Raw genomic sequence first — 24,250 nt, 5'->3', positions numbered from 1 at the left:
CAAACATCATATGCTTTCACAGGCCCCTCCACTCGGTTATAATACTGTATGACATTCATTCTCTGAGTTTATTAGGATGTAAATCGGGTTTCTGGACAGACCTGGAAAAGAATCCCTTTAGTATAGGGCCTCTGAGAAGTCAGTTAAATCAACCTCACTCCGGGTCGTAGGAGGACATGCTGACTAGCAAGTCTAACAAAGCTGCGCATCTTTTTGAAAAAAGCTGACCTTTATGAAAAGAAAAGCGGTGGCCACATTGGCTTAAGGAAGAAGAGAATGCATCTGAAATGGAAAAATATGACTGGAAAAAAATGGGCTCAATTTCACAGTGCGAATTATAAAACTGCAGCACTAAAATTTAGCGAATACTTAAAATTTTGCTAAGGAAACACATGGAAACCACTATGTCTTCAACGAGTTTTTAGGCATAAATGTTGAAGCAGATGTGGCATATTTCATTTATCAAAATGCTCTGTCCCCCATGACAAGTTCAGAGACATGTTGCAGTGACTCTAGTATCCTACTCACAGCACATTCTTACACATTTTAAAATCAAATAAAGGTAAGATTCAAGCGAAGAACACTGCCTTGTCTCTTCTTGATTACGGGTCACTCCAAACTGACACAGGATGCAATAAAACCAATAGCAACCTTTGGAGAAAAAGCCCAAGGTGTGACTGCCTTTCTCAGTTGGGGTTCCCTGTGGTAACAGGACTTTAAATAAGACAGACTGCACAATCCACACCATTAAAACACAAGGGGGTATGAGGTGAAAGATGGGTCAGAAATAACTCTAATCTTCCATTTTTATGCCTGAGTGGGCAATTCTTCTAACATAGACCCACAGGTCTTTGGCCTTCATGCCTTTGGGATAATGCTTCCAGCAACCACTGGCAGAGGCCACGGGGAGATGAGAATCCAAACAGTTTCCTACCTTTCTGCTTGATGCAAAATTGGGGCACCCTTTACACCATTTCCTTCTGTCTTCTAGGACTGTCAGCTCTTCAGGATGTCACTGAGTTGATAACAACTTGTTCTTTTGAGAAGAATTTGGGAGTTCAACTTACATCGTGAGTAAAATCTTCCCTTATCTCACTCAAGCCTGGAGCCGTCTCCTGTGGCCACAACACGCACCACCTTGGTTCAGAGCATAGGATGACGTGACCATGACAAATAGACAGCACTGCTGCAAAGTTTCTTCAATGTCCACGAGCCATCCACCAGGAGAACACACAGCTGAAGGGGGACCAGACTCTGCTTCTCTTCTGCAAAGTGAGCCAGATGACTGGGAAAACCCAGATCAATCCTCTGGTCATGCACAGTACAGCAGGAAGTCAAGGCTGCTGCAGAAGTGAACTCGCTCAGGATTTCTGGAGCCGACTCTGGCTTGCCCCAGCCAACAGAGCACATCTCACTGGGGAGTACTACAAGGATGTTGCTAAGTAATCAAACAAGGGCTCAGATCCATCAGGCCACGGGGACAGAGGCAGCAGTGGGAAAAGGCGGGCCTGAGTTAAAGAGGAGTCAAAGGGTCCCAGGGGTGCCCTGCACATCTCACCAGGGAAAACTGGTGCCACAGACTTTTGCCATTTCTACTTCCAAAAGCTAGGTGCTGATGACTGCTTGAGGGACAGAAGACACAGTGTGGGAGTCGTCGTTGTCTGCAACTCATCTCGACACATGCCTCACCATCCACCTGCTGCTTATGAGTCACTGAGCAGCAGTTTCAACATCACCTGGAAGCTGTTTTAAAAAGCAGTATCCCAGACCTTCTAAATCAGACTCAGCAGTTCCATAAACTCCCCAGGTGATTTGTGTGCACATTAAAGAAAAAGAAGCACTGGACCCAGGCAGTGGTCTCTGTAGAGGGGAGCGCAGATGATCCAGGAATGAAAACGCAAGTGCTTCTGTGTATATTTATTTCTTATAAGCTTTCTGATTCCTATGTTTTCATACACTATATAATATATGCAATATTTCAATAACATGGCACATGCCTATTTTAAAAACTACACCAAATCCAGTTTGGAGACCATTATCTAAAGCAGAAATTCCTAAACTTTCTTAAGTCATGAACCCCCTTGGAGAAAACAGTGAAAGCTATGGACCCCATCTCACATATGTGTAAAATTCACATCCAGCAGGAGTTGGCTCACAGACCTCCAGGTTCCACCTTAGCAGTACCTTTGCTCAAACGGGACAGAACTGGATCCCGGCTGTGTAGATCCTTCAACATACTTTGCAATGGTTTTTACATTACAAGACTTGTCTGTTTGCTATAAACCTATTCAGCAGCGGCTCATGGCACTGCTACAATTCTCATGTTACCCTGAATTTTAGCACACAGACTCAATCTCACCACTGCTTGAGTCTTTCTTTCACCAAACTCCTAGCAGAGAGATTGATCAAGTGGAGAATTTCTGTTTGGTGGGAAAACATGCTACCAAGGTTTGTGTGTCCTTTGCAAAATGCAGTGTGACTTTCCATAATTTTAATAAAATTCCATCTAATACTAATTACCAGAGCTGTGTGGTTTAAAAAGATCTATATGTATATAAACTCCAGAAGCATTTTAATTTAAAAAGCCCATAATTGCCTTAATAAAATGCATACTCAAATGCACAAAGAGCCAAGGATTATAACAATAGTGTACTTATCACCTTTAAACCAACAGACACATGTAAAATTTTCATTATAATCCTTGGCTACACTTGTTTGAAATGGACGCAGGCAGGGCACACTTCTGAAGAAAGGCTGCAGGCGTTTGAAAATTGACAGTCCCTATGTCTGAAACTTAGTCTTGCCTGAATTGTCTTTATTGTGGTTCAACTGTCAGTGTGGAATTGCAGCAAATATTTCTAGCATTAGCAGGAAGCTTTCTGTCCACCTTCTGAAAGATGAAACACATCCTAACACACAGGAGACATTTCTCTAGACAAAGCCCCTTTAAGCTCTTTCTTGGAATGAAACAGATGGTGAAAGGAGATGGACTGATATCCAGGAATTCTCAAAGCTCAGAATACACCCAAATCCTCTGGAGAGCCTGACCAAAATGCTTATTCCAAGGCCTCGGCTTCACACGTGCAAGATGTATTTAGTGAGGCCCAAACCTTACATTAAAAAAAAAACACACTTTACTTTTTAAGAGATTCTTTCTTTAACACACTGTAAAGAAATTACAGAGTTCCTTTATACCCCCTCTTCCTCCCCCCAACACTTTGCTTTATTATTAATATACTTTTTTTTTCTTAGAAACAGGGTCTTGCTTTGTCATTCAGGGTAGAGTGTACACTGCCGTCCTGAGCTCCGGGGCTCAAGGGATCCTCCTGTCTCAGCCTTTCGAGTAGCTGGGAGTACAGGTGCAGGCCACCATGCCCTAATTTTTAAATTTTTTGTAGAGATGGAGTCTTGCCATGTTGCTCAGGCTGGTCTTTAACTGGGCTCAAGCAATCCTCTCACATCAGCCTCCAAAGTGCTGGGATTACAGGTGTGAGCCACTGCTCCTGGCCTATTATTAATATTTTGTATTAGTGTGGCACATTGTTGCAATTGATGGACCAATATTAATACATTATTATTAACTGAAGTCACATTAGGGTTTACTCTGTGTCTTACAGCTCTACTGGTTTTGATACAGAGTGTCACCTACTCAACATTATAGTAACACAGAATATAATTCCACCACCTTAAAAATGCCCCATGCTCCACCTATTCATCCCTTCCCCCAAGCCTGCATTTTTAACAGACATGCAAGTGGCTCTCTTGCAGATAGGCCAAAACTGTGAGAAATGTTGCCTTAAGTCATTAGACCTGGGTGGAAGAACTGTGAGCTAGATTGGATTCCGTTTCCCTAAGAATTAGTTGACTAAAATGTGACTACACAATAATAGCAATTGAAACTTCAAATCCTCTTAATAACTACTCTCGGCCCCCTCTGTATTAGGGGACAATGCCCACATTAACCTAGGTTGAAGCCGATCCCCAGTGTTTCCTCCATCTCAAATCAAGGCTTGATAAAAGTTGTTACAACTTTAAGTTCCCTTCTAAAATATCAAGTAACTCATGTCTTGTAGTTAAATGCCTACCAGCCTCAGGGCAGTCTGACTGTTGGAAACTCAGATGGCTGGCAAGTGGTAAGAGTGAGCAGTATTAGGCATGCTGAATTCAAAGTATTATGGACAACATACGGGTAGCTCAGTGTGGCATCATAATCAGATGCTCCTCCTCTGGAAAAGCCTTCCACATTGTCGAAAGAATCCGACAGAAGTGTTTCCTGGCTGAGTAGATCCTTCAACATACTTTGCAATGGTTTTTACATTGCAAGACTTGTCTGTTTGCTATAAACCAATTCAACAGTAGCTCATGGCATTGCTACAATTCACGTTACCCTGAATTTTAGCACACAGACTCAATCTCACCACTGCTTGGGTCTTGCTTTCACCAAACTCCTAACAAAGAGATTGATCTTTGGAGAAGTTCTTGGAGAACTTGGAGAAGTTCTGTATGATGGTAAAACACACCACCGAGCTTTGTGTGTCTTTTGCAAAATGCATTTTGTAGAGCACTTCTCTTGCACTGAAACACACCTGCCAATCATCGCTGGGCTGCTAACCTTATTGTTCCTGCAATTTCTTGGAGAACTTGGAGAAGTTCTGTATGGTGGTAAAACACACCACCAAGCTTTGTGTGTCTTTTGCAAAATGCATTTTCCAGAGCACTTCTCTTGCACTGAAACACACCTGCCAATCCTTGCTGGGCTGCTAACCTTATTGTTCCTGCGATTTCTGCTATGTCTCCCCAAGCCTCAAAGTGCTCTGAGACACAGGCTCACTCTTCATGTTAAATCAGCAGAATTTATGTTGGCTTTGAGGATTGTATGTTCCCTTTGGAAGATGACTAGAGCCTGTAGGGGTGGGAGTCTGACATCTAGTGTCTGTTTCTCTTCTGGCTTCACGTAGATACACTCCCAGGCAACAACCAGAGTCTCTACCAAACTGGGGAGACATCGGCTGGCACTTCGGCTTAGGTTCACGCAAGTTTCACTTTGTCTTTTCTAGACCACAGCTGCAAGAAAGCCATGGTACAGAGAATAGATGGAATGAGAAAGTGACTAATTTGTAATTGTGAGACAATCCCTGATGTAGACAGAGGCAAAAAGCAGGCCTTGGGAACATCACTGATGTTGGGACCAACCTCAGTGAACAACAAGATTTCTGGAAGCACTGTGGGGAGGCTGCAGGAAGGGCTCATGTAGAGCCACTTGTAGGACTTTGCCCAGAGGAGGCCTATGTTTAAGGTGGTGGCATCTGTGCAACAAACATTTATGTAGCTTCCTAGGTGTTGGGGATATAAGAATCAGACTGGGTGCTTGACCCTGAGGGGCTTAGTGTTGGCTTGGGGCAAGCAGATGTGTAAATATTTGTATAGGGTTCCACAAAGGCCAAAGCATGGAGAGAGGCCAGAAAAGGCTCCTTGGAGAAAGAAAGCCTTACATAGCATCGTGAAGGTGTCTGCCAGGCAACACTGGGTTGGGCCAGGGAGATCAGGTAGTTCACACAGACAGGCATGTACAAATACAATGGACCCAACATGTTAAGTGAACTTGGTGTACAGTTTTCTATGCTAAGTTTCTACCAGGTGATATTTTCATCAAGACAATGATTATTCTGGGCACTTACTCTAAATAGTATTCAACAAATAAACCACCAACACCAAGGAAATAGGTATATAGACCTTTGGCCTTCAAGGGTGGAGGATTAAGCAAAACTAGGTGACTACAGGATGCTCGAATTACCTGCCATCTAATCCATAAAAACAGCAGACACAACAGCTGACAACATGAAATGCTGGCCCTGCCCTGGTCACTCGTCCAGATGTGACCTTCAGAAACTACACACAGGCAGCTGAGAACAGTGGTTCTCTGTAGGAATGATCCTATCTCCAGGGAGAGAGCAGGAATTTGAAAAGTATGTTCAAGGTCCACTGTTTTTGATAATGTATTCATTCTGTAGCTAAAGTTTGCCAAAATTTGAGTTGTTGTAGAGCTACTAAAGACACAATTATTCTGAAAAGCCACATCCAATTTTACCCCCCCAGCTCTGCACCTCCTCACCCCTCAATGAGGGTATGAGATCTTTCAGGATGGGGCATGACATTTATAAAGGAAAAAGTTGGGACCAGGTGTGGTGGCTCATGCCTATAATCCCAGCAGTTTGGGAGGCCAAGGCAGGCAGATCACCTGAGGTCAGGAGTTCAAGACCAGCCTAGCCAACATAGTGAAACTCTGTCTCTACTAAAAATACAAAAATTAGCTGAACATGGTAGCCTCTAATCCCAGATACTTGGGAAGCTGAGGCAGGAGACTTGCTTGAACCCAGGAGATGGAGGTTGCATGAGCCAAGATCGTACCACTGCACTCCGGACTGGGTTACAGGGTGAGACTCCATCTCAAAAAAGAAAAAAGTTTGAAAAACATTGAGTTAAAATATGTGAGGATAGAAACCAGTCATTTTCTTCCTGGAGAGTTCAGATTTTGAACTAATTAAGGTACCAGATTTCCATATTAACAGAGACTATCCAAAAGTGTGTTGTACATCCACAAAACCTGCATATGATACATTCACAGGGGGGTAAAGAAGGCTGCGGCTGGGGTGTTACAGGTAGGGCCCACCCATGCCCTGAGCCAGGAAAGGGAAATCTCACAGCTATCTCTTTGGGGTGTAAAAAGGCTTTTTTAAACCCCGCAAAATGGGTCCCAAATGCATCTCCCCACCCCTTGTCCCCTAAAAATAGGCCATGGTAGAAATTCTTAAGATAAAATCCCACGGTGAAAAGGCACCCTGTACAAAGGCCCAGGAAAGAGAAAAATCACTCCAACCTCTTTAGCTGGGTATATACCAAATAACCCCCATCCCTCTGGATTTTTTTTTTCTATTTTCCCAATGGAAAAATGCCCTTCTCTACTAAGGTCAGCAAAAATGTGTCCTACTCAAAAGCGTGTCTGTAGGGCCAGACATGATACAAATTCCCCAATGACTAAAACACTTGTGCTTATCTTCACCGGGGCATGTAACATTCCCACACCACGATGCTCTGCCTCATCTAGCATATGAATGTCGAAATACAGCATGTCTTTTAGTTCATTTTCCCCACTTCCCACTTGAGGACACCACACTGAGAAGGTGTTAACTCTAAAATCTCACTTTATGTGCAACAGAGCATTGAGAAGAACATCCATGATAGGCAGTTTCATGGAACTATAGAATATTAGATCTGGAGGGATTTCAAAGATTACTTGGTCTAATGATTTTTAAGATGCAAAACAAAGACTCGGATAATTGGAGTTATTCGCCCAAGGAAATACAAGTAGAAAGTAGTCACTGATGTATTTTCATTTAAATGTATTTGTGTGTTCAATAAATCCCCTTTTCTGTCTTTTATGATAAAATTGAAGCTTGGTTCCCTAATTTCACATTTGTTACAACTGTTAGCTTGTCTTTCTTCTCATGCTCCAGCCTCTCACCCAACAATTTTACAACCAATATTTTTGTTTCAAAATCCCCAGTCCCTGTAACTACATCTTCAATTCTCAAGACAGGTACCTAACAAGTGTTTCTTCGTGTACTGAAGAAAGAATAAATAACGATCAAGAATTAAATTGTCGGGCTGGGCACAGTGGCTCACAACTGTAAATGAAGAATTTTTGAAGGCTGAGGCAGGTGGATCACTCGAGGCCAGAAGTTCAACAGCCTGGTCAACATGGTGAAACCACATTTCTATGACAAACACAAAAATTAGCTGGGTGTGATGGCAGATGCTTGTAATTCCAGCTACTTGGGAGGCTGAGGCAAGACAATGGCTTGAACCCAGGAGGTGGAGGTTGCAGTGAGCTGAGATCAGGACACTGCACTCTACACTGAGCAACAGAGCAAGACTGTCTCAATAAAAACAAAAATTGCTTTCACTGTAGTTGTCCCTTATCTGTGGTTTCACCTCCCACAGTTTTAGTCATCCATAGTCAATCGTGGTCTCACATTGGGTGAGTACAGTACAATAAGATATTTTGAGAGAGAGGGGGAGAGAGAGAGAGAGAGAGAGAGCGACAGGCCACATTCACCTATCTTTTATTAGAGCATGCTGTAATAGTTCTATTTTATTGTTAGTTAGCTGTTGTTAATTTCTTGCTGTGTCTAATTTATAAATTAAACTTTATCACAGGTATGTTATATATAGGTAGGAAAAAAATGTAGTTTATATAGTGTTAAGCACAATCTTCAGTTTCAGGCATCCCCTGGGGGTCTGGGAACGTATCTCCTGTGGAAAAGGGAGAAATACTATATGTACATTTTATGTGTTAAGCATCTGGAGAATACAAAGAGAAATGAGACACATCCTTGCATCTGCTTTAGAGAGAAGTCAAATACTATCAATAGTAGCCTATGGTACAAAAACGGTACAAAAAGAACTTCTAGGAAGATGGGGCCTTCCAGGTTTCATTTAAGGGGCAGCATGGCTAAAGCAGAAAGTCCGCCATATTGGGAACAAGGTTATTGCCACACTCTATGGTATCGTGAACTTGAGCTGAAGAGAGTTTCATCTCTTCATGGCCAAATTCCCCACTGTATTTGATCCTTAGAAAAGTGAAAGCAGCATAGTGGGGAGCTCAGTTTGAAAGGCAAAAGAACTGTATTTTCTCTTTAGAATTTCAACATGTCTGTGTCCAGGACAGTGTCACAGGTGTGCGCACAAGAGCAACAGGGTGTTGCACAAACTGTGTGGATGAGCACATTTCTCCCTGCAGCAAGGCAGCTGCTAGAGCTCTGGAGGTAACCTGGGCATGAGACATTCAGAAGCCAAGCACGCAGGCAACCCAGCCAGCCTGCGGACAAGGAGAAGCGGAGGCGAGTGTGAACAGGGTGTGGTAGAGGTGTCCTAGCAGCAGCTGGAGCACTCCGGAAGGAAAGACAGGCTAAGCAGTCACCAAAACACAGGTCAATGACCTCCAGAGAGGGAACCAAGCTATAGTCAGTTGCCTATAGAACACTTAAATTAGCTTCTATCAGTGCATCAGGAGCTGGTCAGAGCAGCTATCTGATACCACACAGACCAAATAATGGGGCACCTGACACTTTTCACTCTCCAACTTGTTCAAACACTTCCACTTTCACAAGCAGGTAGACAGAGAAGCTAAAGTCACAATTCAAATGGGACTGAAGGCAAAGCTCTCAAGCTTCCTGAAACTGCCCCTTTTAGTAGCTGTATGACCTTGGACAAGTGACTTCTCTCAGCCTCAGTTTCCACATCTATAAGATGGGGGAAATAGCATGTTATAGGCCTTCCAGGATTTCTACAAGAATTCCATGAAATAATTCCTGAAAAGTAGCTGCCACATGAAAAGTACTCAATGAACATGAGTTATATTATTAGTAGCAGCAGCAGCATGGCTCCTACTACCACCCCCTTTCTCTCTCTTTTCATTCCACACGTATTATTAAGTATACACAATAGATCTGGTAGAAGAAGTCAGAATGTGAGTAAAAAGGCACAGTCCCTCTGTTCAAGGATGTTCTGGCCTGTGGGACAAACAAGCCCAAAGGATCTAAGAGAAGCCATCTGCGAGGTGTTACCAGGTGTCTAGAAACTCAGAGGAGGGAGACCTGATGTCTGTCAATGGAGGCTTCCTAGCTGCAAGAGACTCTTGAAGGACTGTGGCAGGTGGGTGGCAATTGACCGGGAGGAGTTTACGGTAGAGAAGACTCATGCAAAGGCTCAGTTACAAGAGTGTGGTATCTGTATCAAGGAAAACGTCTGTGGTCCAGAGTGGCAGGAACAGGATGGCAGTTGGGGAGGGGATGAAGGAGATGGCAGGAAATGAAGAAATGAGGCTAGGCAAGTCAATCATATTTTAGCTTCTCAAATGCAAAAGGAGAGCCCACGATGCACCATGCTCTGTGGTAGGCAAAGGGGATACATAGTATAGAAGAAAAACAAGACCTGTGTCTCCATATAGTGTACAAGAAAGATAAGGCTGTGTCTCCACAGAGCAGACCCTACAAAGCGAGACCATGGAGGGAGGACCTTGTGTGTCACGCGGGTGGCATGGGGATATGATGTTGTGAACTGTATTTGCCACAGATGACCACAGCAACATCTCCCATCCCACATGCAAGATGACCTTGCCATCCTCCCACTGAGAGGTGGGATCTCTGCACCTTCCTCTTGAATCTGGAGGGCCTGTGACTGCTTCGACCAATACAGTATGGCAGAAGGGACAGTCTCTGCCTTCCAAGGCTAGATGATAAAAGGTGAGGCAGCTTCTGTGTTGTTCACTGTATCCCTTGCCCTTGAGCTCCATGTAAGAAGTTGCCAATCCCAAGGAAGCCAAGCTATGTGGAGAGGCTGAGGCCATCTTAATCTTCAAATCATCCCAGCCCGGGGGTGAGATGTGGGAGTGAACAAGCTTTGGAATGGCTCTAGCCTTCAGTTATCAAGTCATGGCCAGCCCTGGTGTTTTCCAAGTAGAGGCTCCAGACATGGCGGACCAGACACAAGCCATCTCCCCCATACCTTGTCCCAATTCCTGGTGCAGAGACCCCGTGAACATAATGAAATAGTGGTTTCCAGAAGCTAAATTATGGAGTCATTTGTTATACAGAAACAGTAACTAAAACACGGTTTACCCAGCAGGCAGTGAGGAGCCACTGAGGAGTGTAAGCAGAGAATATAATCAGATCTGTGCTCTAGGAAGATCCCTCTCACCAGTATGTGGAATGGATTTGTTGGACAGGAATTGAGATCAGAGGAAAGGAAATTAGTGAAAGGACAAACTGTCATCATCTGGGTGAGAAATATGAGAAGCAAAATGAGAGAAAAACCATAGTAAGAGATACTCAAGAGATGGAATCCATCAAACTCAGTGACTGCCATTCCATGAACAAGGGAATGGAAGTCTATGATTCTGGGTTCTGGGTATGGGGAACAAATGAATGGTGGAAACACAAAAGAAAAACAGGTTTTGGGGAAGAAGAGCAGTTACATTTCAGACATGTGTACACAGCTTTAGTGAAAGTCCTGAAATGAGTGGCTGAACTCATGCTCTGACATCAGGCTGTCCAAATTTGAGTCCCAGCTCCCCAACTCACCACCTCTGTGATCTTGGGCAAGTTACCAGTACCCCCCAAAATCCCTGTGTCCCCATCAGGAAAATGGGAAGAGGAGTTCCTAGAACATAGAGATTAAAGTAGAATGAGTCTGGGTGTGGTGGCTCATGACTGTAATTCCAGCATTTTGGGAGGCTGAGGCAGGAGGATTGCTTGAGGCTAGGAGATTGAGACCAGACTGGATAACACAGCAAGATACCATCTCTACAAAAAAAAATTAAAAAATTAGTGGCTGGGTGCAGTGGCTCACATCTGTAATCCTAGCACTTTGGGAGGCTGAAACGGCGAATTTCCTGAGCTCAGGAGCTCGAGGCCAGCCTGGGCAACATGGTGAAACCCCTTCTCTACTAAAAATACCAAAAAAAAAAAAAAAAAAATTAGTTGGGCATGGCGGTGTGTGCCTGCAGTCCCAGCTACTAGGGAGGCTGAGGTAGGAGAATTGCTTAAACCCAGGAGGCTGAGGTTGCAGTGAGCTGAGATCACACCGCTGCACTCCAGCCTGGGGGATAGAGCGAGACTGCCTCCATTAAAAAAAAAAAAAATTAGCTGGGTGTGGTGGTATATGCCTATAGTCATAGCTCCTCAAGAGGCTGAGGCAGGAGGATGGCTTGAGCCTAGGAGTTTGAGGTTTCGGTGAGCTATGATCATGCCACTGCACTCCAGCTTGCACAACAGAGCTCTTAAGATCCTGTGTCAGCCGGGCATGGTAGCTCACGCCTGTAATCCCAGCACTTTGGGAGGCTGCGGCAGGTGGATCATGAAGTCAAGAGATCGAAACCATCCTGGTCAACATAGTGAAACACTGTCTCTACTAAAAATACAAAAAAATTAGCTGGGCATGGTGGCGTGTTCCTGTAGTCCCAGCTACTCGGGAGGCTGAGGCAGGAGAACTGCCTGAACCCAGGAGGCGGAGGTTGTGGTGAGCCAAGATTGCGCCATTGCACTCCAGCCTGGGTAACAAGAGTGAAACTCTGTCTCAAAAAAAAAAAAAAAAGATCCTGTGTCATAAAAAAAAAATTGAGGATGAATAGAGATAATGTACATAAAGCACAGTGCCTGGCATTAAACATGCTCAATAAACAGTAGCTCGTCATGTTAATATTATTAACATGGTCATTATTATTAACTGTTATATATACTTGTACCCTGAAGTCCTGGCTACAGGGCATTAACTGAAAGCCGTTCCCAAGGAGCCTCACATACAAATCTGGTGCATGGTTTAGTCAACTGTAAAGTCCATGTCAGCTTCTAAAATAGCTAAAGCAGCTCGCAAAGGAGGGAGCAAATCCAGTCTGTTAGCTGTCCTCAATCTCTGTCGCTCTCCCTCTCTCTCAACTCAATGGTTGAGTGGTTTTAATTAACAGCTCCCACAGAGTAAGGCAAAAGTCACTCGATTAATAAAGCTCTAACTTGCCATGTGCTATTCTGAGGTCTCAGGGTGGCGCTGAGCTTGTAATTGTGGGTTTTGTTTGGGTTTGCTGTGGGTGAGGGGCTGAGGGAGTGGAATTTCCTTAGAGAAATTTGGGTATCACATCTAGAAATCGTAGGTGATTGAAATGCCCACTTTCATGAGATTTAACAACAGGAAGCCACATTGCGGTAAGGCGCTTCGGTAAATCACCGTGCAGAATTGGCTCTTGATCTGAACTTTCCTGCCTCTGAGCACCTCATCGGTTTTCATTTCCAGCACACACACAACCAGTTTTGCCCCCATTCACTTTCTGCATAAGCACTGGGGAATGTTGACACAAGTGTTTCTCATGCTACAGTAAAGACCTGTGACATTTAATTGAAATTAAACACATAATATTGCTTTCGAGGCAAAGACAAGTATCTGCCTCTGCCTGTTCCAAGCCTCCATGGTCCTTGCACAAGCACTCTCCAACTATTTTTTTAAGTTCCTACCTAATTCACTCCCCTTTTGTGCCTTACCCTCCTAAATGTCACCTTCAGGTCCCTTCATAGCTCCTTCAAATGGCACCAGGGGTATCCAGGGCTTCTGACATTCAGAGGGCGCACACTCTTCCTGTTCGGTCTTGCCTTCCATATATTCAGAAATTCAGACAGTGGGGTCTAGCTATAGTGAACTGCCAGCCTATAGGGTGCTTGGGAGCCCAGCTTTGAATCAGTCTGGCTGAATGCTTGCTTCCACCAGTTACTCTCTGTGTGGTCCAGCCAAGTAACTTCACCTCTCAGAGCTTCAGTCCCCTTGATTGTAAAACAGGGACGAGAAGTCTCTATTGGAAAGAACCAATGGAAAGAGTAAGTGAGACAAAGCGAGTAAAGAGCTCAACACAGTGCCCAGCACATGGTAAAGTTTCCAAAGCAGTTAGCAAGTATGAATTACAGTGCCACCACGGCAGGACCGGCAGAAAGTCATGGGTTAGCAGGCGCTGCTGAGTCCTCTGTGGCCTTCCCCCTTCTCTACAGAGACACCACCACATTTATTTCGTCCTATGTTTCTGACAACTTGAGTTGACTTCACCCTTTAAACTTCACTGCTCAAATATGCCAGATTTCTAATTTTGAAACAGATGACTGGACGATTACAAGCACAAAGCTCTGGGAAAGGGATACAGGACTCCAGTGATGCAGCAGAGATAACCACAGACCCTGTCTCCCGCTGTTCCTAAGATCAAGAAGTGAATGTGGGCTTGATTTATTGGCAGAAGGCTCTAGAGACAAACTTGGTGCCTCTCCTTAGGCTTGGAATCTTATTTCACTTTTGGGTCTCAGAAATCATCAGCTCTCTGGAGGTGTCCATGCCAGTGTGTCTGTCTCACTCTGCAGTTATTTCAGGATTAAGAGGGAAGGTCAAAACCTCCATTTCTCAGGGAGATTTCTTACCAAGACCTGGGGGACGCAGGAAGGGATGCAATGATTCTTCCGAGGCATGCATAGAGTCTTGATTTGTGGTCGTCTCCCAGGCCGGGTGCATTAGCTTTGAGCCCTTGCAGATGTTTATTCAAGCTGATGTGTTGTTCTCTTTGACCGTGGGCCACAGGTAAGCTGCCTTCTCCCTCAGATGACTCATTCCCACTGATCATCTGGCAAGGCCTGCTTACAGGCTGAGATGGCTGATTTTATGTGTCAACTTGGCTGGGTCACAATACCCAGATATTTGGTCAAACAGTAGAGTCCAGATATTGTTGCAAAGGAATATTTTAGATGAGGTTGACAGTTAAATCAGCAGACTTTGGGTAAAGCAGATCATCCTCCATAATGTAGGTGGGTCTCATCCAATCCGTTGAAGGTTTTGAAAGACTGATATCCACGGCCGGGTGCAGTGGCTCACACCTGTAATCCCAGCACTTTGGGAGGCCGAGGCGGGTGGATCATGAGGCCAAGAGATTGAGACCATCCTGGTCAACATGGTGAAACCCCGTCTCTACTAAAAATACAAAAATTAGCTGGGCATGGTGGCTCGCGCCTGTAGTCCCAGCTACTTGTGAGGCTGAGGCAGGAGAATTGCTTGAACCCAGGAGGCAGAGGTTGCGGTGAGCCGAGATTGTGCCATTGCACTCCAGTTTGGGTAACAAGAGCGAAACTCTGTCTCAAAAAAAAAAAAAAGACTGATATTCTCTAAGCAACAGAGTATTCTACCTCCAGATTGCCTTTAGACTTGAGCTGCAACACTGACTCTTCCCTGGGTCTCTCAGTCAACAGGCAGGCCAACAGGCTGAGAGACCCAGGGAGGAGTCAGCATTGCAGCTCAAGTCTAAAGGAAGTCTAAAGGTAGAATCTCCTCAGCCTGCAACAAGGGCACCTGAAGATTTTGGACTTGCTCAATGACATGACCGATTCCTTAAAATCACTCTTTCTCCACGCGCATACACCACACACCTACACACACCCTATTGGTTTTGTTTCTCTGGAGAACCTTGACTAATTCACAGACCAACTCTGATCCAGCCAGGAGCCATTTGGCCATTGTGCTCAAGAATAAGATGTTGTGCCGCACGTCATCTTAGTAAACGTCCTAAATAAAAGACTGAAAAGGCAAACAGATGTAATAAGTCCAATAGGGTTAAAGGAACTACCATGCTACCTGTGCCAAACGCTTTACAAACGCCGTCTCCTCTACTCCTCCTCACACACCCGAGAGGTGCACTACAGTTCAACACCTGGGAAACAGAGGCTCAGGAAAGGAAGTACTTTCCCTGTGGTCGGTCACAGCTGCCAGTCAAGAGTCTTCCGCCTCCAACTCTACAGTTTCTTCCACTGTGCATTTCTTCCAGAACAGCATGATGAGAGGTTCATGAGCTACCAACAAAGCTTAAGCTTTTTATCTTGATCTGAGCACAGGCACATGTGGCCTTCTGTTTTGAGTCTTTCAACATGGGCTGACTGTCTCAGGGCCAAAATACTCCCAACCTCATCCAAATGTTTCTTTTCACATTCACCTCAACTCGAACTCAGTATTCTCCAACCTTCCCATCGTAAATCTGTTGAGTCATTCTGTAGCTGCTGGCCCTTGAAAAATAACCAGGAAGGGTATTTTCAACCTGAGTGATCTACATGATTAAGATACAAATAAATATGGGCCAGGTACAGTGACTTATGCCTATAATACCAGTTCTTTGGGAGGTCAAGGCGGGAGGATTGCTTGAGCCCAGGAGTTCCAAACCAGCCTGGGCAACATAGTGAGACACCATTACTATATAAAATGAAAAAAAAAAAAAAAAAAATTTAAATTAAAAAAAAAAGAAAAGAAATATGGGCTGTGTTTTCTAGATGAGAGCTATGCAAATGCTTAGCAGGAAAAATAGGGGGGCACAGGGACTGTGTGGGCCCTCAGGTCTCTGTCTTCCAGGTCAATTTGCATAGTGCTGAGTAGAGAAAGGAGACGCCTGCAGACCACTGTTCTCCAGAAAGGAGGGTGTCCCTGGGCTGGTTACGGTGGCTCACACCTGTAATCCCAGCACTTTGAGAGGCCAAGGCAGGTGGATCACTTGAGGTCAGGAGTTCGAGACCAGCCTGGCCAACATGGTGAAACCCTGTCTCCACTAAAAATACAAAAACTAGCTGTGCATGGTGGTGGGCACCTCTAATCCCAGCTAATCAGATGGCTGAGACAGGAGAATCACTTGAATGCAGGAGGCGGAGTTTGCAGTGAGCCAAGATGGTGTAACTGCACTCCAGCCTGGGCAACAGAACAAGATTCTGTCTTAAAAAAACAGACAAACAACAACAATAACAGAAAAAAAGATGGCCCTAAAGAATACAGGAAAGCATCAACCATAGCAAAGCACAAAGAGCACCAAAGTCACACTGAAACTGCAGGATACAAAGGAAATGTGACAATAAAATGGTAGGCTATCTTTTTCAACTCTTCCATGGGCTTAATTAGTAATGATTGCACTCTAGGGTCTTCATTTTCTTTATTAATAAGAATAACATAAAGCCTGAGTGTGGAAGTTATATAAGATACCTAGCATACAGAAGGGGTGCCATACATGTTAGCCCCCATAAGCCATCCAGAGCTACGGAGTGGGAGGGAATATGTTTTTCCTGTACATGTAAGCACACTTAACAAAGTGTGAGCTCATGGGCCCCCTGGTAAGAACCCTGAATGATCAAAAGTTGGCATAAAAAGTAGAGTATCAAATGGTCCAGCTTTGAGAACAAATCACTGACTCCTCCTCTTCTCCATCATGTCCCAGGGCAGTCAGGGGCCTGGAACTGACTAGACACGTATTAAATACTTGCCGACTTGACTCAACTCACATGCAGAGTCTCGGTCATGTTGATTAATGGACTTATGGTAGAATTTCCCCTGGGCTGGTCTGAGTAACTCCCAAATGCTGACTGTGTTTTGTTGATGCTGCTTACCAATGAAGAGCCCCAGAAGGGCAGGAGGTCCATTCCAACAAAACAGCAGACAGTCCAGATGGTGAGGGGGGAAGGAGCGAGCACCTTGCTAAGACCGTTGTGATTAGTCACCGTGGGCTTCTCTTGCCCAGCACGGTAGCTGTTGGCTGGAGGGTATCGTGTTCATACTTCCCACATGAACATCAGTTATGATCTTATCCCTAAGGAGAGGTCTCACTAGCTTCTTACCCACTGGGGTCTGGGGAGGAGTTATGGAGGGGGAGAGCATGAAAGAGGTTGAGTACTTTTATCCTGCACCATGCTCTGAACTTGGTTATATCAGATTGAATATAGGAAACATCATCATTATGAGGACAGTTTGGAAGGGTCTCCAATGCCCCAGACACTGGGCCGGCACTTGGCCTGTGTCACCTCATTCAATTGTCACCACAACTCCAGGCATTATTATTCTCATCTGCAGATGAGCACCGTGAGCTTCCCAGAAGGGGAAAGTGAGAACATACAAAGTCCCCACAGGACCTGCTCTAAGTTTCAGATCCACTTTGGAGCCCTCACATTTTGCCTTTTCATGGTAACATTCCTCACCATCTGCCGCTGAGTTAGAATGAACTGTTGACACGCAAGGTGGTCTTCCCCACTGGGTCCTGAGCTTCTCCAGGGGCAAGAACTGGCAGGCTGTGGGACTGGGTTTTCCTAAGGCTCCTGGAGTCATATTCTATACTCACCTTAACATTCAGCCAGCCCTGTTCTGGGGGTGGCCTGGAAGGCCTGAGGCAATCTTGGGGGATGGGGCAGGTACGGACCTGCAAGAGGGAAAGCTGGGAAATGACAAAGGGCCCCGAGGACATCAATTCTTTCCCAGCAGTTGCAAGACAGGCTGGAGCCTGGGAGCCATGCTTATCTCCTCTGTCTCCTTTGTGCCCCTTGCCTAACCGGCCTCCACATCAGACTGAGTTTAATGTAAAAAGTGCCTTTAACCTTACTGTGTATCTGTTCCCTAGTCTGACCCAGCCCTGTGCCTCTGCTCCGTGGACTCTATAATAGCTTCTCACCTGAGCCCACTGCCCCCTGACCTCCATCTTGAATCTGCAACCCACCCAGACACTATCCTTATAATAGCACGCCCATGCCTGTATGTCCTCATGCTATTGGTCTGCCTGGGCCCTTGTTTATCCTGTGAGGCCCAGCTCACGTCCTCAAGGTGCTACCACTGCTGCTGGTGTTGACAGGGGTAGACAACATGGCAGCGAACCCTGCTGAGTGTTTGCCAGCCTCTGGGCTGAGAGTGTACACCGTGGTCTCACTGAAACCTCACGTCAAACCTATGAGGTGGGCACAGTGAAATTAAATAGGTTTGCTCAAGGATACGTGGCTAAGAGTGCTGGAACCAGCTCCGGACCACAGGGCAAACTCCACAGCCGACACTTTTCCCACCAACCCCAGCTTATAGTAAGGGTCTTTGTGATCCAACACAAGCCATCACTTCCGCTCTGGCCTCCTTTGCTCGCCACTCTTACGCTAACCTATGTAGTACCCTGTTGCATGATCTTCCCTTCACAGCGTTAGGATCTTGGCGAACTGGCCTTATCTATTCCCCTTGGCCTCAGTGCTTTCAGCATAGTCTCTGGCATATAACAAGCTCAATAAACACTTTTTACATGGGATTTTACTGCCTTCTGCCTTGAGCCTTCCCTTGGTAGGCCCAAGGAAAGGTTTCCAATTTCCAGGGCCATGAAAGCCTGTGCTTTGGAAAGCTATGGGAGGAAGAGGACATCTGTAAGGGCAGGAGGGCAGGCAGGGAGCAGCCCCTTCGGAGACCTCTTAAGAAGGGCCTGAGACTGACTTCTCCCAAAGCACCCTTTTGTTCCCTTCTTTCTCCTTCCCATAGGATGCAGTGGTGGGAGGGAGGCAGGAAGGGAGTCAAGCCTCAAAGCTACATAGGAAATTCCCAAGAAATCGAGGCCCAACCCTGATTTCTTGAGAAGACAAGATGCCCATTTTTCTTTTCCTCTCTCTTCCCCCTAAATTACTAAGCCAGCATTTGCCATTAGCCATCTGTGGCAGTCTGGCTGCCTGCATCAAAGCTAGACCACACTCATTTCTCCATGGGGCTGTTCTCCAGTAAATCTCTTTTTAATCCAGGTCTCAGCCTGCTAAGTCTATTGTCACCAGCAGTGGACAGAGTGGGCATGGGAGTGCTGGGGAATTTCTCCTCCTCTGGTGGGCTGGCAGCTCACTTGTTCTTTCTCCTTTGATGAGACTGCCTACCCAGATGCTGATAAGGGCTAATAGGTTTCCTGCACTCAGCACATCAAGTAGATCCACCATGGATGAGAAGAGGTGTTCAGCTGATGCTGCCCCAGCCATCAGGGATGACTGATATTGGTAGCCACAGCCAACCATCCGCCAAACCACGCATGTCAGAGGACATCACAACCACGCAGGGAAAGCTGTCATTTGTTCTGCAGCACTTGGGGAAATTAACCTTGCCCTCTGCATGACTCTGTGCTTGCTTACTCTACCTAGAGAGCTGCTTAGGAAAACAGGGGCCATTGTACTTGCCTGGGATACTTAACACCAAGAAAAATATCAGACAGGGAAAAGCATTTATGATTTCTATGAATTCATACACTATTTTTTTTTCTGAGACGGAGTCTCGCTCTTTCGCCCAGGTTGGAGTGCAGTGGCCCAATCTCAGCTCACTGCAACGTCCACCTCTGGGCTCAAGTGATTCTCCTGCCTCAGTCTCCCGAGTAGCTGGGACTACAGGTGCCTACTACCACACCCGGCTAACGCTTTTTGTATTTTTAGTAGAGCCGGGGTTTCACCATATTGGTCAGGCTGGTCTTGAACTCCTGACCTCAGGTGATCCACCTGCCTCAACCTCCCAATGTGCTGGAATTACAGGCGGGAGCCACTGCACCAGGCAGAATTCATACACTATCAAGAGCTGTCAGCAAGTAGACACTGAGGGAAGCAGAGCGGCACAGAAAGACCCCTAGACTGAATCTGGTCCAGCCCATCACCAATCTATTGGGCTGTTCTGGGCCTGTACCTTCATCTTGGAGCCTCATTGCATCTTTTAAGTCTATCTGTGTTAAGAGGAGGGTGGTGAATTAGGGGCAAGCGACGTGCTGTGACATAATGAGAAATGTGTCTTTGTTTCTGTTCCTGGTTCCTGGCACAGTGCTCCTAAGTCTCTGGAATTTCTAGATAGGGGTGAGAGGAGCATCTTTTGTTATTCATAGCAAACCCCTTTCAAACATACCTGGATTCATGCTACTGAGGTGACTCTTGGAGGACAGGAGCCGGTTGTGAAACAAACCAACCATGTAATTAGAGCACTGGAACTTTCAGCCCTGCCCTCTGATCTCCAAGACAGTAAGGCGGGTTGGAGATGGACTTAATTGCAAATAGCCAATGATTTAACTAGTCATGCCTACATAATAGTCTCCATAAAAACATTCAGCTATGGGGCTCAGAGAGCTTCCAGGCTGCTGGACACAAGGGGGTGCTGGGATGGTGGCATTCATGGAGAGGGCATGGAAGCTCCATACCACCCCCAGAACTTGCCCAATGCACCTTTTCATCTGGCTGTTTATTTGTATCCTTTACCATATGCTTTATTACATACCAGCCACAGTAAGTACAAGTGTTTCCCTGAATTCCATGAGCCATTCTAGCAAATCACTGAATGTGAGGGAGGTCATGGCAACTCCTGATTTGCAGCCAAGTTGGACGGAAGTGTGAGGTAACCTTGAGACCTAGGATTTGTGATTGGCATCTGGGGGGAGAGAGAGAGAGAGAGAGAGAGAGAAAGGGGCGGGGGGGAGAGTGAGTGAGAGTGTATGTGTGTGTGTCAGGGGTGTGGCAATCCTGTGGAACTGAGCCCTTAACCTGTGGGGTCTAGGCTAACTCTAGGTAGATGGTGTCCAAATTGAACTACAGGACACTCGGCTGGTATAGGAGAATTGGTTGGTGTGGGGAAAGCAACCCACGCATCATGTTTGAGTGTTGTGAACATTGGCTACAAGCCCTACAGATGAGTCTGTCTACACAGCTAGTCTTCCGCTTTCCTTGACAGCTCAGTCTTCCTAATCCCACTGAAAACGGCTCACTAGCCAGCTGGCAACCTGAACTTCTCAAGCCTTCCAAGAGTGCAAAAGCCAAGATCATATCAGTGGGATTGGCCTAGAGAAACAAGAAACTATCCTTTCCAGATCTCAGAGATGCCTGCCTCACCCTGCTGGAATGCGGCTTGAATCAGTGCCTTTTAGGACAGCCTCTCCAAAATTCATTTATTTTGGCTCCAGGGTGCATTAGGCTGTAAGGAGCACTCTGGCTTTATAACAACAGCCTATCAAGATCACTCCAGGTCTGGTCTGGAGAGATTCACCAGATAAGAAAGAGCCTTTCCTGCTATTAATCTACCCCTTTGACTCAGGGTGCTGCCTGTTATGTTCTATGCTGACTTGGTGAGAACCACTTCACACATTTGTCCAATAACGTCAGTGAAGGAAAGAAGAGATGAACAGGGGCATGCCTATCATTCACCAGTTCACATGGCAAATGGCCCCTAGCTCTCTCTTTATCTTATACTGTCATGTCAAGCTCACAGGGGCAGAGGCAGTCCAAAATGACAGGGCCCAGAAGAAGGAAGCCAGGTGGCTGGGTCCTCAACCTCAGTGGGGCTACAATAATAGGCACAAATTCATTTAAAGGAATACGCTTGGTCTTGCTATTTTTAAGGTTAGTTGTAGCATTCATTTGACAAGTTTTTTATTCTCTTTTTTCTTTTGAGACAAGTTCTTGCCCTGTCACCCAAGTTGGAGTCCAATGGTGCAATCACAGCTCACTGCAGCCTCAACTTTCTGACTTAAGTGACTCTGCCACCTCAGCTGGGACCACAGGAACATGCCACCATGAACAGCTTTAAAATTTTTTGTTGTGACAGGTCTCACTATGCTGCATAGGCTGGTCTTGAACTCCTGGGCTCAAATGATACTCCCATCTCAGCCTCCCATAGTGCTGGGATTGCAGATGTGAGCCACTGTGCCCAGCCAACAAATATTTATCAACTACTTACTATGGAACAGGCAGGCACTGTGCCAGCCAATGAAGATACAGGAGCATTCAAGACTGATTTGACCTTAACCTTTAGAACTTGTAACAGGTTTGGGTTTTGTCCCTCCTGTCATAAACACACACACACACACACACACACACACACGCATATTACACACGCACGTACCGACACTAATAAACCAGTTCTGATGTAGTGCTACCACTGACATTACAGATACAGCAAGCATCAAGGAAGTATTCAGAAAAGTCACTGCCTCTGCTTGGATGAGAAGACACGACCTGACAGGCAATAAAGGAAAAGATACGGGGTATTATACATGCAAATGATGCATGAGAGCACAAAGCACTCTCTTAGGAACGAATAATACAAACAAAAATAAAGTATAACAACTATCCATATAGCATTTGCGTTGTATGTTATAGGTAATCTAGAGATGATTTAAAGTACCTAAGAGGTTGTACATAGGTTATATGCAAATACTATGCCATTTTACATGCAAAACTCGAACATCCACAGATTTTGGTATTTTCTGGGGGTCCTGAAATGAATCCCTCATGGACACTGAGGGATGCCTTTAATTCAGCACGAGTGAGTTCCTCAATTTCTGAAGAATGGAGTCTCCCATCGGGCATCTGTGCCCGTATTTGCTGATGAAGTAATTCCTGCCACCGAGAGGGAAGACTGCAGCCCCTAAAAAGCAACTGTGGAAGACCAAATGCTTACACCCTGTTTTCTCTGCACACTAGGCTATTGATCAGCCTCATTCTCCAAATCCAACATCCTTAGCCCTAAATATCACCAGCCAGGAGCTTCAAACCAACACAACTCCAGTGAAAAGCAACTGAGACCACAGCATCACATCCTCTATCAGACGCTAGATGGACACCACAGGCTAAGCTGGCTTTCTCCAAGTGCTCTGTAAATAGAACCACTGGGCTTCATAGTGTGTGGAAGCAAGTTATATGAGCATAAGATCCTGTCAGGGTAGGCATCAAGAATAGACCATTCTCAAAATATTAAATACCTGGTATGTCCCAGTCTCCGGGGTTAGAAAAATAATGAGCGCCGTCTGCCTGCTAGGAACTCCAAGTTTAGTGGAGAAAGACACACACACACACACACACACACACACGCACAACATTTCTTGTACATCTCAGATTCTTGCCTGTTCTTTTCAAGTTCCATCTCAAGTATTCAAAGGTTAAGAACTTGTTCCAGTTCACTTGGCAGAGCCAGGATTAAATCTCAAGGCTGTTTGCCTTTTAAGACCATACTCCCTCTTCAATACCATCCAGTGCCTGTCAAGCACTTCCTATGCAAAGCGAAAGGCTTACACACAGGGTAGATGTAAACCAAGGCTACCAGAAACACATGAGACAGAGCTAACTCTGACTGGGACGTCGGAGGGGAGATGTTTTCTTCAGGATTAGTCAGTCAGATGGGCATGAGGGGAAAGGAATTCCAGGAAGAAAGCAGCATGTCCCAAGAGGCAGGGCTTTGTGAATCAGCCTTTGGTGGTGGCAGGTAGCGTAGAGCAGTGGGAAGTCTGGAGTGTGTGAAAGGAAATCTGGCCAGGGTAAGTCAGGGAGGGCAGATGAGGCAAAGGCCATTAAGAGCCTCCACATTCAGTGATGGCATCCAGATCTGTTCCCACAGGCAATGGGAAACCATTAAAGTTCTGAGAGGGAGAAACTTCTGATGTTACATTTAAAGGGTCATTTTTTTTCCATAAAGGGATATGTATTTATACTTTGGAACATTATACAACTCAGTGCCTCCTTTGAAAAGAAGAAAAAGTCCTTTCAAACATATGGACATGGGATCTGTCCCTTTAATTTTATTCTGTACCATATGGCACTTTGAATTTTTAGAATATGAGTAGAGGACTGACTTCACAGATCAAAACTTAGTAAGAGAAATCTCATCTGTTATTTTAATTTTGTTGCCACTACAGCCAATGCCCAATTTATCAGTCCAATAAAAGGAATGGGTGAGATCAGAGAACTTGTAAAGCACTTAGACACGCCTAGTATATACCAGGCACAATATAAGGATTTGATACACACACACACACGCAGAGTCAAAAGGCATTTACCTCTTAATTTCTTAGGGAAATTCCATGGTAATAAAGTAATTTCAGCCCTACCATGGGGAGAATTGAAGGCTACACAGA

At 45.3% G+C, this 24,250-nt stretch overlaps 1 protein-coding gene across 14 annotated transcripts in view; it reads right to left on the bottom strand.

The window, feature by feature from the left end:
* NAV2 (neuron navigator 2) overlaps positions 1 to 24,250 on the bottom strand; it is a 768,760-nt gene that overhangs the window by 147,803 nt on the left and 596,707 nt on the right. The window lies entirely within an intron of this gene.

This window comes from Callithrix jacchus, chromosome 10 (genome assembly GCF_049354715.1).
Source record: "Callithrix jacchus isolate 240 chromosome 10, calJac240_pri, whole genome shotgun sequence".
NCBI lineage: Eukaryota > Metazoa > Chordata > Mammalia > Primates > Cebidae > Callithrix > Callithrix jacchus.
Note: the sequence above shows the minus strand (reverse complement) of the source record. Positions and strands in the feature narration are given on the sequence as shown.